Consider the following 12481-nt stretch of genomic DNA (forward strand, 5'->3'; position numbering starts at 1 on the left):
ATAAAAATCTCAATAACTAAGATAATCTATATTATTCATTAACATGCCAAGTTATAAACAAGTTTTAAAACATGCACAACAAACATATCATATACAATCACCACAATTCAAATGCATGATCACTAATCATTTAGTCCTCCAGTATTCCTGACCAAACTGGTAGGCTATTTAATGGAACCACACCTCATGTATGGTCCCCAAGCTCATAATCCATAGTAGGACTACCCAGTCAAGGTGTCCTAAACCACTTTAGACTATAGGTTCCCCTTATTATAAGTAATTGAGGTATTGTTATTCTAACACTGCATCTTACGAATGCTAAGAAGCATAACCTCCAACTCCGCACCCTTTTGAGTACTAAGGAGAGTAAGTCTCTAACATCGCTATCCTTTTTCAAGCACTAAGGAGAAATATGAGCTGCACCTGGTGTCTCGAGGTGCCAGTAGTGCCATATAGACTTAATCTCCATTAACTCCACTAGGGTGACCTCCATCCTCTAATATGCCACATTTCACTATACATCTTCACTTAACCATGTATAAACGATTTTCTAAACAAATATAATAAATCTTACCACTTACTTCAAAAACATGAAATTTTCACAAATCAATACTCCACTCATTTTCTAAAATAGCTAACTTTTACAAAATTTATACATATTTACATAACAAATCATAGAAAAGCAACTTAAGAATAACTTATACAAGGTAATAAATAATGTAAATTATTTGGTTACCTTCACCCTTTTTTTACTAAAAGGGTTACCCATAGTACTAAATCTTTTCTTGTGTCAAGACAAGTTTTTCCCACACCACAATCTACCTCAACAAGTACTGTATGTTAATTTTCAATTAGCACAAGCACTATTAGCTACCAATAACATCCTAAATTTCCCACTTCTCACTCATATTCTTAACAAAGAGGCTTGTCAAGTTTACAATTTGTCCACACAATCCCCTCAAGCCTGCTTATAATTTTATCATAATATAACACTTAATATCTCAACTTATCACACTTTAAAACCCCATAATCAAGTTAGGGCTTGATCCAAGTTTTACCAAACAACAAAATAGCTTCATATTACCACTTATCTAAGGTTAAGAAACTTAAATCAAACCTTTAGAATCAATAGAAACCTTTAAAACATAGACTCATAGCTTAATCTATTCAGAGAAAATTCACCCATTTTCAAATTCCATGGAAAATAAGATGGAAAGGTACAGGAGAATGGTAGGAAATTTACTCAAGAGTTTGAAGGCCTAATTTATCTTCAAAATCCTTTCAAAATGATGCCCTAACAGTACTTAAATCTTCCTCCTTTGAGTTCCAAGTTTCTTTAACTAAAAATGACTTTTTTAAATTATTTTCACATTTTATGCATGTGTTGTGCCGTGCGTTGTGCTCATGATGCAGTGAGCAAAATGTCAATTTTGCTCCCCATGATAGCACTTGATTAATCCAACTCCATCCTAACTCAATTTAGAACCAAATATGACACAAAAATCCAATTAGCAACCTAAAAACATAATTAAATTAATTAGTTATCTTTTTAACTAATTTATCCCTTAATTAGTCAATTTATTCTAGATTTAAAGCTTTCAGATGTTACTAGTTTCACAACTACTAAAAGGTTAAATGAGCTTTTATGTGCTAACATTTTACTACTATAGCAGAGATGGATGAGAAAGGCCTAACTTTTAAGGGTTCCCATGTTAAATCTAAAGAGAAAAGTCAATATGAGAAGGGGAGAGATTTGTTCAATAAGAAAAAGGTGAGCACTTCCCCTAGGATAATAAAAAAAAGATAGGGAAGGAGTACTTTACTCCAAACGAACCTAAGAAATCTAGAGAGGAAAAGGCCAAAGGTGCCATAATGATACCTAAGAAATCAAGGTCCAATCCACATGATAGCCCAAATCAAACCATCCCATCCAAGAAGCCACATAATTAACCATACTCACTCTCAGTGGTTGTTAGAAGTACATGTAATATAGGCCATTACCTACCTAGGCCCATAAGTGAGTCTAGTAGATAGCCTCTAAGTGTGAGAGAGATTTAGGTATTAGAAATAAAAAGAATCATCCAACTTGATCCAACTCATTCAAACCCATTAGGTATTAGAAAAAGATACACACCTACCTAAACCTCAAGACCCAAGGGATGCTAGTCGATTAAAGTTTGTTATGAAGAAACAAGAAGCAAACTAAGGAAAATGCGATGTGTATACAAAGATTCTGGGAGTTGAACCTATAGAAGGTGTTGATGCCGAGTAAGCATGTTTTTGCTTCTGTGTCTTTATTTGTTCTTTTAATAATTTTATGATATTATCATCTTAGAATTGTAAGGGAGATAGTGGCAAAGCATTCCCTTTTCTTATGAAGGATTTTGTTAAGAATATTGTTTTTTTCATTAAGGATATTGTTGTTAAGTATAAGATTGACATTTTGTGCTTTTTGAAAACTAGAGTGAGTAGGAATAATGTTGATAGGATTGTTAGAAGGTTAGGATTTTCAAATTAGATGAGAATTAAGGCTATGAGTTTTCTTAGTGGCATTTGGGTTAAGATTTTAAAGTTGATTATGTTTAGTCCAGTACCCAGATGATTTTACGTAGAATCTCTAATTTGTCATCGCAGGGTTAATTTTTGGCTTTTTTTTGTCTATAGGGAAACTTAAGAGATCAAAAGACATAATCTATGGGAGTCTTTCATTTATTTGTCCAATATCATTGATGAGTCTTGGATTATTTTAGATGATTTTAATGCACTTAGACAGCAAGATGATAAGAAGGGTGGTTTAGATTCAACCATCTTTATTATCGTAACTTTAATCAATGTATCTCGTTGGAGGATCTTATTGAGGTTTTGGTTGTCAGGGATCATTTTACTTGGGAAAAGGTAGGGGTCAAAGAGAAGCTGGATTGTGTGTTTTGTAACTCCTCTTGGATTCTCAAGTTTCCCTAATTTAGAACCCATAATCTATTAAAATTTCAATATAATCATCTAGTGATTATTTTACCCACTCAACGTGGGGTCAATAATGTTACCACCCTAAGGAGCCTTAAATATAATAATGCTTAACTAGTCTTTTGAGGATAGCTTTAAGGAGGTGGTTTCAAGAGTTTAGGAGCATAAGAATTAGTCTGAAGGAGCTAAACTCTTTTAAAAAGAGGCTTTAAATTGGAATGATTATAAGCTTGGAAGCATCACAAAGAGGAAGAGAGCACATTAAGATATTTGAAAGGCATTGATAGAGAATGTATGAAGGTGGATAGGAATGGTCTTAAGATATTAGAGAGTCAACTTTAAAAAAAATCATAAACTGGTTGCATAGAAAAAGCTTACTTAGTTTTAGAAATCATGGTGCAACTAGTTGAAATAGGGAGATAGAAATATTAGGTTTTTCTATGCTTTTATTGTGATGAAAAGAAATAAATAGAAAATTGAAGGTCTTAAAGATGACCAAGGAATGTGGGTTATGAATCTCTATATAAGTGAGGGTTCTATCTGTTATCTTGAGGACATTCTTGAAGAATTGCCTCCCATCTCTAACTCTAAGTTAATCTTGATACACAGGGATGTCACTTTTGAGGAAATTAAAGAGGCTATCTTCTCTATAGTGGCTTTTAAAGCTCTCAAGCTGAAAGGTCTTCAAGCACATTTCTTTCAAACTCATTGGAATCTAATTGGTTAGAACATTTGCAAGCTTAATAGAGGTATTTGGAACAATCCTTCTAGGATTTAAAAGATCAACCAAATACATATATGTCTCATACCTAAGGTTGAACCACCTTTTTATCCCAAAGACCTTTGTACTATATCTTTGTGCAATATGTGATTCTTAACATTGTCATAAAAATTTTAGCACCTAGGCTTAAAAAGCATTTAGATTACTTAATCCAACCCGATAACTATAGTTTTATTACCGGACGACAGAGTTATGACAATATTATTATGACTCAAGAAGCTATTCATACTATGATAGAAAGATATCAAAAGAAGGGTTATATAGCTATTGAGGTTCATTTGGAAAAAGTGTATGATTGCTTATTGGAGTTTTATTAAGGACACACTTAGAACTGACTAGGCCTTAGTGCAAACTTCTTTAGCATCGTCATGATTTGTATTACTATAGCTTCGATGAACATGCTTTGGAATGGACTAGATTTTAATGAGTTTAGTCCTTCCAGGGGGATTTGGCAAGGTGACCTATTAAGTTTGTATATTTTTGTTCTATGTATGGAAAGGTTAGTAATGATCATTACCTAACAATGCATCTTTAAGAGCTAAGAGTCCCTTCAACTTTTATCGAATGGACCTTGCATTTCTCATCTCTTCTTTAGGGATGATCTTATTCTCTTTTCTAAAGCTTCCCTACAGTAAGTTTAGATTATCAAGAATACTATGGAGGTTTTCTATAAGGCCTCAAGTCACTGAATGAACCTCTCTAAGACCAAACTTGTTTGCTTTAGAAATATTAATATCAATCATTCTTTGGAGTGTAGCCAAAATTTAGTGGTTGGACTGATATCTGATCTTGGAAAATACTTGGTTGTTCCTCTTCTTCATAAAAGAATTAATGAGAGGTTTTTTAGTTCACTTATGCAAAGAGTCCAAGGTAGACTTTCCTCTTGGAAATGTTCTTTTCTTAATACTGCGGGCAAGACAATTCTCATTAAATTGGTTTTGTCCTCCCTTCCTCTTACTTCATGCAATCGTTGCTTATTCCTATAGGTGTCTTGGAGGAGGTGGAAAAATATTGTAGGAAATTTCTTTAGGCTGATAAGGACAATAAAAGGAAAATGTATTTTCTTGTTTAGGATACTATGAAGATGCAGAAGAATAGGGGGTTTAGGAATCAAGGACCTTCATAAGCAAAATAAGGCCTTTATATTCAAACCTTGTTAAGGTTTTTTGATAAAGTTGGACTCTTTGTGGGTTACGTGCCTTAAACTAAATATAATTTTAGGAATGGTATTATCCTGATTGTCTAAAAAAATAGTTCCTCCTCTCACACTTGGTATAACATTTTTCATGTAGGGAGTTAATTAGGAAAAAAAGTCAATAATGGCCAGACTACCAGTTTTTGGTGGGACCAATCGTCATCTCTTAAACAACCTCTAATCGAGTTTGCTAGGAGCTTAAATCATCAGTGTGATCCTCAAGCTAAAGTTTGTGATTGTCCTTCCATTTAGGCACTAGAATGTCACTAAGCTTAAAAAATACTTCCCGCTTGCTATCCTTGGTAGGATTTTATTGGTAAAACCTCTACAAGCACTTTTAAGGATGTCTTTTGGTAAAGTACAGCTAGTAATGCTAATTTCTTAATTAGCTCTACCTACAAGTTCCTTGAACATAATTCATTGACTATAAGGGAACAGATCTATAAGAGCTTATGGAAATGGCCTATCCTAGAAACATTGAAATTTTTCTTCTAGAAAGCAACCTATAAGAGACTTCTTAATAATTCTCTCAAAGCCAAGAGAGGTTTCAATACTACTATGAACTATCCTTTTGAGTGCAATTAGTGAGGAAATAATCATTCATATATTGAGAGATTGTGAGAGAGCGAAAGAACATACACTACTATAAAATATATCTTTAGGAGTGGATATTTAGGAGTGCTTCTTTAAAAAGCGCTCTAAAATGTGAATGCGGAATTTATCGGAGCGCTTTTAAATAAGCGCTCCTATATGTCAGGGCTTCGAGAGCACTCAATAAGATAGCACTCCTAATTAATATTAATAAAAGATCTTAAAAAATTTAAAAAGCCTTCAGGAGAGCTCATGTAAGAGCGCTCCGAAAGGCATCAATTGAGCGCTCCGGAATACGCAATCTTTTGGAGACATCTTTAATGAGCAATCAGGAAGAGAGCTCTTCCGGAGTGCTCTTAGATGAGCACTCAGGAAGAGAAACTCTTTTAGAGCGCTCTTGGATAAGCCCTCGAGAAGATCGAGTATTTCAGAGCGCTCAATTGATGAGCACTCTGAAAGAGCTAGTCTTTCAGAGTGCTCAAGCTTAAATGCTTTGAAAGAATGGCTCTTTATTTTTCTTCTTCCCATTAGTTTTATTTTCTTCATTCAGTTTCTTTCAAACCTTTCTCTCATTTACTATGGTCGTATATTCCCAACGAGTTTCAAATCCATTGCTGGAAGAGTAGTCCGTTCGTCACTGTACCTAGTCTATCATCTGTCATTCCATCAATCTACCACTATCCATCGTCCATTTCTACTTTGTGCTATCTATATTTGTGTCGCCCATCTATTTCTGCATCACACGTTCTTGGTTTTTGTGTTGCCTTTACCGCCATCCTTGTTTCATCACTATCTCTGTGTTTCTGCATCACATCATGAAGTCTCTTGCATCAGTGCTCTAAATCTGCTTTGTCGTTCCAAATTTACGTTGCTACTGTACACCAAAGGAAGCAACACCGCAAAGACCTTTATTTTTGCTATGTGTCGCTGCTATACACCAAAGGACGCGATGCCACAAAGACCTTTGTTATTGCTATGAAGACTGCCATTTTTTATCATGAAGACTGCATTGTGAAGGTATTTTTTTAATAATTAATTTATAATGTAATATATTGATATATTTATATATATATTTGAGAATAAATTTTATATATATTTTTTAATAATCAATATTATAGATAATCTATGAATTAAAGTTATTTATATTTGAATTATAAAGTAGTTGATAATTTAGATTAAAGTTGAGGAAACTACTTGAACATTTTTATTTTATTTATGAAATATTCCTTTAAGGGAGATTATTGTTATTAATTAAATTACAATTAATTGACAGAATTTGGATGCATTATGCTACTAAATTTTTATTTAGATGAATTAATTTTTTTAGTTTAAATGTATTGTGTTGTGGAATTTGATTGTTTAATCATTTAAGAGGTTATTCTTTTAAGGAAGATGCTGTTGAATTTTTTTTTATAGAAATTCAAGTCTTTTGTTTCTTGAATTTTTATAATCATATTATTGATATGGATCATAAGTGGATGTCGGCTAATCGATTATCTAGAAAATATTGAGATGGTGTGGATGAATTCATTGAATTTACATTTTGTCGTGATCAAGACCCCATAAAGTCATATGTCCTAGTTTGAAATGTTGCTATGGAAAAAAGTAAGGCCAATAGAATTGAAAGATCATTTAATATGTAATGGGATTGATCCAACTTATACTTGTTGGACCATGCATGGAGAGACAAGGAATAATGCAAATCATTAGAGGGATAGTGTGAACTACTCAACATTTGATTATGATGGTGGGACATATGATGTTGACCGTCTTAATGAAATGATTGATATGATTGAAGAGGATCTTAGGGATTGTCTTGAGATGTTTGAGAGGTTGAAGAGTGATGCTGATAGACCATTGTATCTTGATTGAAGAGGATCTTTGGGACTGTGCCAGAAGGATATTCTTCAAATGTAAGTAGCCTCATATCCATGAAAGATCTCAAACTAGTAGGTTTCAAGACTTATGATTGTCATATTATCATGGAAAATTTGTTGCTAGTAGGTATAAGATCCATTTTGCTGAAGAAGGTGCGAGCAATGATTACTATATTTTATTTCTTCTTCAAGATAATTTATAACAAGGGGTAAAACTATTATGAAAGTAGTGATATAAGCTTGAGTAGTTGGTCATAAATTATTAGTAAATTGGAATGATAGGGGCCAATTAGTTAAGTCTCCTCAGTTGGTCAGTTACATAGGGGTCTTAGCTCGTCATTATGTGCCTCGTTGCATTGCAGATTAGAGAAAGAAAAATGATCCACAACTTAAAAAAGCAAAATATATATATATATATATGGGAGTGTATATCTTTTGACTTGGATGAGAGTCATAGGCATTACATCATGAGAAAAGCATCATATGCTCATAGAAAGTTTTGAGCTACTCTCACAACATATCATCTAAAAGATGCAAATGAATAATTCAATCCTCATCCTCCTGAAATGTATCTAGAGATCTAACAAGAGCATTGTGATGAATTTATTAAAATGCGCCAGTAGCCTGAATTTCAACAAGTCAACTAGTTCAATCGCTCTAGAGCCACAAGTACTTCTTTTCAATATAGAGCAGGAAGAAAGAGCTATCCAGATATTGAGCATGGTTTGGTAAGTTTCAATTAATATTGTCTATTGATATTACTTATATATATATAAGAAAATATTTTTTAATCATTCTAATATCTTCTTTATATAGAGGGAAGAGGTTGGACCTAATACTTCAATTTCTCAAGCTCTTATTTGGAAGACTGCTTGAGAAGATAAAGAAGGCAAATTACTTAATGAATGCACTTGAAAAGTCTGGGAGGATTGTGTGAGTACTAATATTTTAGTGTATTGCTTTATGTACATTATTTACTTAATAATCAGTTTACAATTTGTTCAATAAGAAGCATTATCACAATCAATATTACAAGATGATGCAAGTGAACATATGGATATCCTTGGTAGGGCATTGGGAGCTCCAGAGGTCTCTAGTTGCATTAGAGGAGTTGGATTCAACATTTCTCAGGGTACCTAATTTGGACGTCAGTCTAAAATTTTTACTAAAGATGATTTTAATGCAAGGATGGCAGAAATAGAGGCAAGAATGAAAAAAAAAGATTTGGTTGAATGCCTACCTTTACAAGGCTTTTAAAAAAATAGTACTAGCCGGTAGTGGGCTTTGAGGATGTCTGCCATTAAAGGGCTTGAAAAGAATAGTGCCTGCCATTATAGAGCTTTAAAAGAATAGTGCCACCAATATTGGGCTTTGAGGGTTCCTGTCGTTACAAGGCTTGAAAAGAATAATGCCTTCCGTTACAGAACATTAAAAGAATTATGCTAGCTGGTACTGGGTTTTGAAAGTGCTTGCCGTTACAGGGCTTTAAAATAATTTGTGCCATTCGATGCTGGCCTTTAAGGATGCTTGCCATTATAAGGTTTTAAAAGGAGTGTCAGCCATTACTAGGCTTTGAGGGTGCCTAACATTACAAGGCTTTAAAAGAATTGTGCCAGCCGGTACTGGGCTTTAAGGGTGCCTATCATTACAAGGCTTTAAAAGGAGTGTCAGCCATTATTGGACTTTAAGAGTGCCTGCTGTTATAGGGCTTTAAAAGAATTGTTCCAGCTGGTATTGGGCTTTAAGGGTGCCTGCCATCACAAGGCTTTAAAAGGGGTGTGAGAATAGGTTTCATCCCACATAACAAATTCTAGATGATTCGTGAAAAATTCACATATGAGGCTTGTTGTCATTTTTTTTTTATTTTGTTTGCCCCAATCCAAATGAGGTGTATTTTCTATGGCAAGGAATATAATGTGGTAATGTGTAATGCGTGATTCTTCTTCTTCTTGTTTTTTTTTTAATTTTCTATTTGCCCTTAATCAAAATGGATGCTAAAAAATTATGTACAATATACTATGGATGGATGATTTGCAATGCAAAAAGTTTAAACCTTTGTTTGCCTCAATTCATGAAACTTCTTTTTTCTTTCTTTTTCTTTTGTAATATATGCAAAGGGTGATGTGTGCTTATTTGTCCCAATGCTAATGTATGCGTAATGCAAATGTATTGCAAGTTTTTTTTATTGGAAAGTTTGATGTTGAAAACTGTTTTAATTATTAATATATATTTTTTTGAAGACTCTCATGCATATTGGATAAAATTATTTTGAATGCAAGGCAATACCTCAAAGTCCATTATTAAATCTTTATTCAATAATAGGTTTAGTATCATAGTATGCCGTTGCCCCTCTTCAGAAAATTCAAATGACTAAATTCACACCACTTAATCTTGCTTTTGAGCAAATGAGATCAACTTTTATGATCGAATACTAATAGCACACATGCTCTTGTTGCCGCTTTACACCTACATGATGATCTTGATACCTCAAGGATGAAAAGTAAGAACAAAGATACTAACATTTTACGTCAAGTAAATGTGTCAATAAATAGTGTTCCTTGAATGTGAATTTGCTATAATATATAAGATATGAATTCAAAGATGATAACGCGAAAAGAGAAGAAAGATGATCTCAAAGGAATAAGGGTGGAAAAATTAATTCTTTAATGCAAAAGTTCATGGAGAAATGGGAATATCTAGGTTGGCTTAAGCACAAATGGGATGTGTGAATCCACTTAATTGCATCCCCTCCTTTGGGTTTTTTATTAGCCTAGCAAGTACTTCACTGAGTTACCATTGATATACATGGTGTGAGGGATGATGGAGCCACCTTTTCCAAATATAGATATTTAACTTCTTATGCCCTCCTTTTCTCCCCTAAGTCATTCTTTTATCCTGATGAACTCTTCGTCTTGTTGTTGTTGCTTTGCTTGTTCGTCGCTCTAACTTTTGCTTAGGTTGTCTTTATAAGTTTTCAACCTAACGAGTTCTTCTTTCCTTTTCATTTTTTGTTGACTCTAACTTTTTCCTAGGTTGCCTTTACAAATTTTCAACCTAGCAAGTACTTCTTTCTTTTTCTCTCTCTCTTTTTAAAGCAAAATAATGCTTAACAGCATCTGCATTAATAGGCTTTGCTAACTTTTGATCCTCCATGTTAGTTAGGATTAGTGCTTCTCCAGAAAAGGAATGTTTGACAACATAAGGTCTCTCATAGGTTGGAGCCCATTTGCCTCTATTGTCTTCTTGGTTATGAAATATTTTCTTGAGTAGGATCACTAACATTAAATTCCCATGGGTGAAGCCTTTTATAAAAGGCTCTTTGCCATTCTCTTTTGGTATAGTTGTCCATGACACATTGCAATAAGCCTTTTCTCTTCAATTATATTGAGTTGTTCAAATTGAGTTCATACCCAGTAATTTTCTTCTAACTCTGCTTTAGCCAATACTCTTAAGGATGGAATTTCCATCTCAATGGGTGTGACAGCTTCCATTCCATAAATAAGGGAGTATGGGGTTACCCCTATGGATGTGGATACAATAGTACGATAACCATATAAAGAATAGGGAAGCATCTTATGCCAATCCTTATAAGTTATTGTCATTTTTTCAATGATCTTCTTAATATTTTTATTGGCTACTTCAACTACTCCATTCATTTGAAGTCTATATGGGGCTAAATTATGATGCTTGATTTGAAACTTTTCCCAAAAGCTTCTGACTTTAATTCCATTGAGATTGGGACCATTATTTGTAATGATCCTTTCAAGAATCCCATATCGACAAAGAATATTTATCTGTATGAATTTGAGGAACATTTTTGTGTGATACTAGCAAATAAATTTGCCTTTACCCATTTATTGAAATAATCAATCATGACAAGGATGAAGCAATGTCTATTTGAAGCTTTTGGATTAATTAGACCAATAATGTCAATTACTCACATTAAGAATGGCCAAGGTAATACCAAATTATGCAATGGAGTTGGAGGAGCATTTATCCTGTTAGCATATATTTGACATTTGTGGCATTTATGAACATACTCAAAGTAATCTTTCTCTATTGTTAAACAAAAGTAGCCATACCTTTGAATCTATTTGGCCATAGTTTGATCATTTGCATGTGTACCACATATGCCTTCATGTACCTCAAGCATGATTTTCTTTGCTTCTTCTGAACTCACATAACAAAGTAAGATACCATCGTACCCTTTTTTGTGCAGAATATCCTTACTAGTAAAGAATGTCATAGCTAAATGATAAAGAGTTTTCTTTTCATTCTCAATCATTCCAGTTGGGTATGACCTCTTAGTGATATAGTCCTTAATGTCCTAGAACCAAGGATGTTCTTCTTGATTTTCTTCAATATTCAGACACTATAGTGGAAAGCTTCTAGCTTCTACTTGAATGGGTTGGAATGGACTCTATAATTGAGTTGAATCATTGCTGCTAAAGCATCAGCGAAATAATTTTTATCTCGAGTCAAATGATGAAAGCTAACAACCTTAAATTACTTAATCAAATCTGTTAAGAGTTCTTCATAGGGAATCAATTTTGCATCCTTTATTCTCCATTCTCCTGTTACTTTATGAATGATAAGAGCTGAATCCCAAAACACCTTCAAACATCATATGCCAAAGGTAATAGCTTCTCAAAGACCATTAACACAAGCTTCATATTCTGCTATATTGTTAGTGCAATCAAATTCTAATTTAATAGCCACTAGAAATTATTTCCCTTTTGGTGAAACAATCACTACTCCTACCCCAATTCCATGCATGTTAGCGGCTCCATCAAAATACATTTCCTATTCTTGTCCTTCACCATTTCCTTCATCACAATCTCCATCTGCAGTGTATATACCTTCATCAAGAAATTGAAAATCTAATGGTTGGTCATCCCTTAAAGGATTATCGCCTAAGTGATCCACTATCACACTACCCTTGACTGGTTTTTGCATTACATGCTTTATATAGTACTCAAATAATATGACTTGTCACTTCAATACTCTACTTACAATGTGCAGGCTCTCAAAAATGTACTTGAGTGGGTCCATTCTTGAGATTAGCCAAGTAGT

This window comes from Prosopis cineraria, unplaced genomic scaffold (genome assembly GCF_029017545.1).
Source record: "Prosopis cineraria cultivar Desert tree isolate PC_DT_omini unplaced genomic scaffold, ASM2901754v1 PC5, whole genome shotgun sequence".
NCBI classification, from domain to species: domain Eukaryota; kingdom Viridiplantae; phylum Streptophyta; class Magnoliopsida; order Fabales; family Fabaceae; genus Prosopis; species Prosopis cineraria.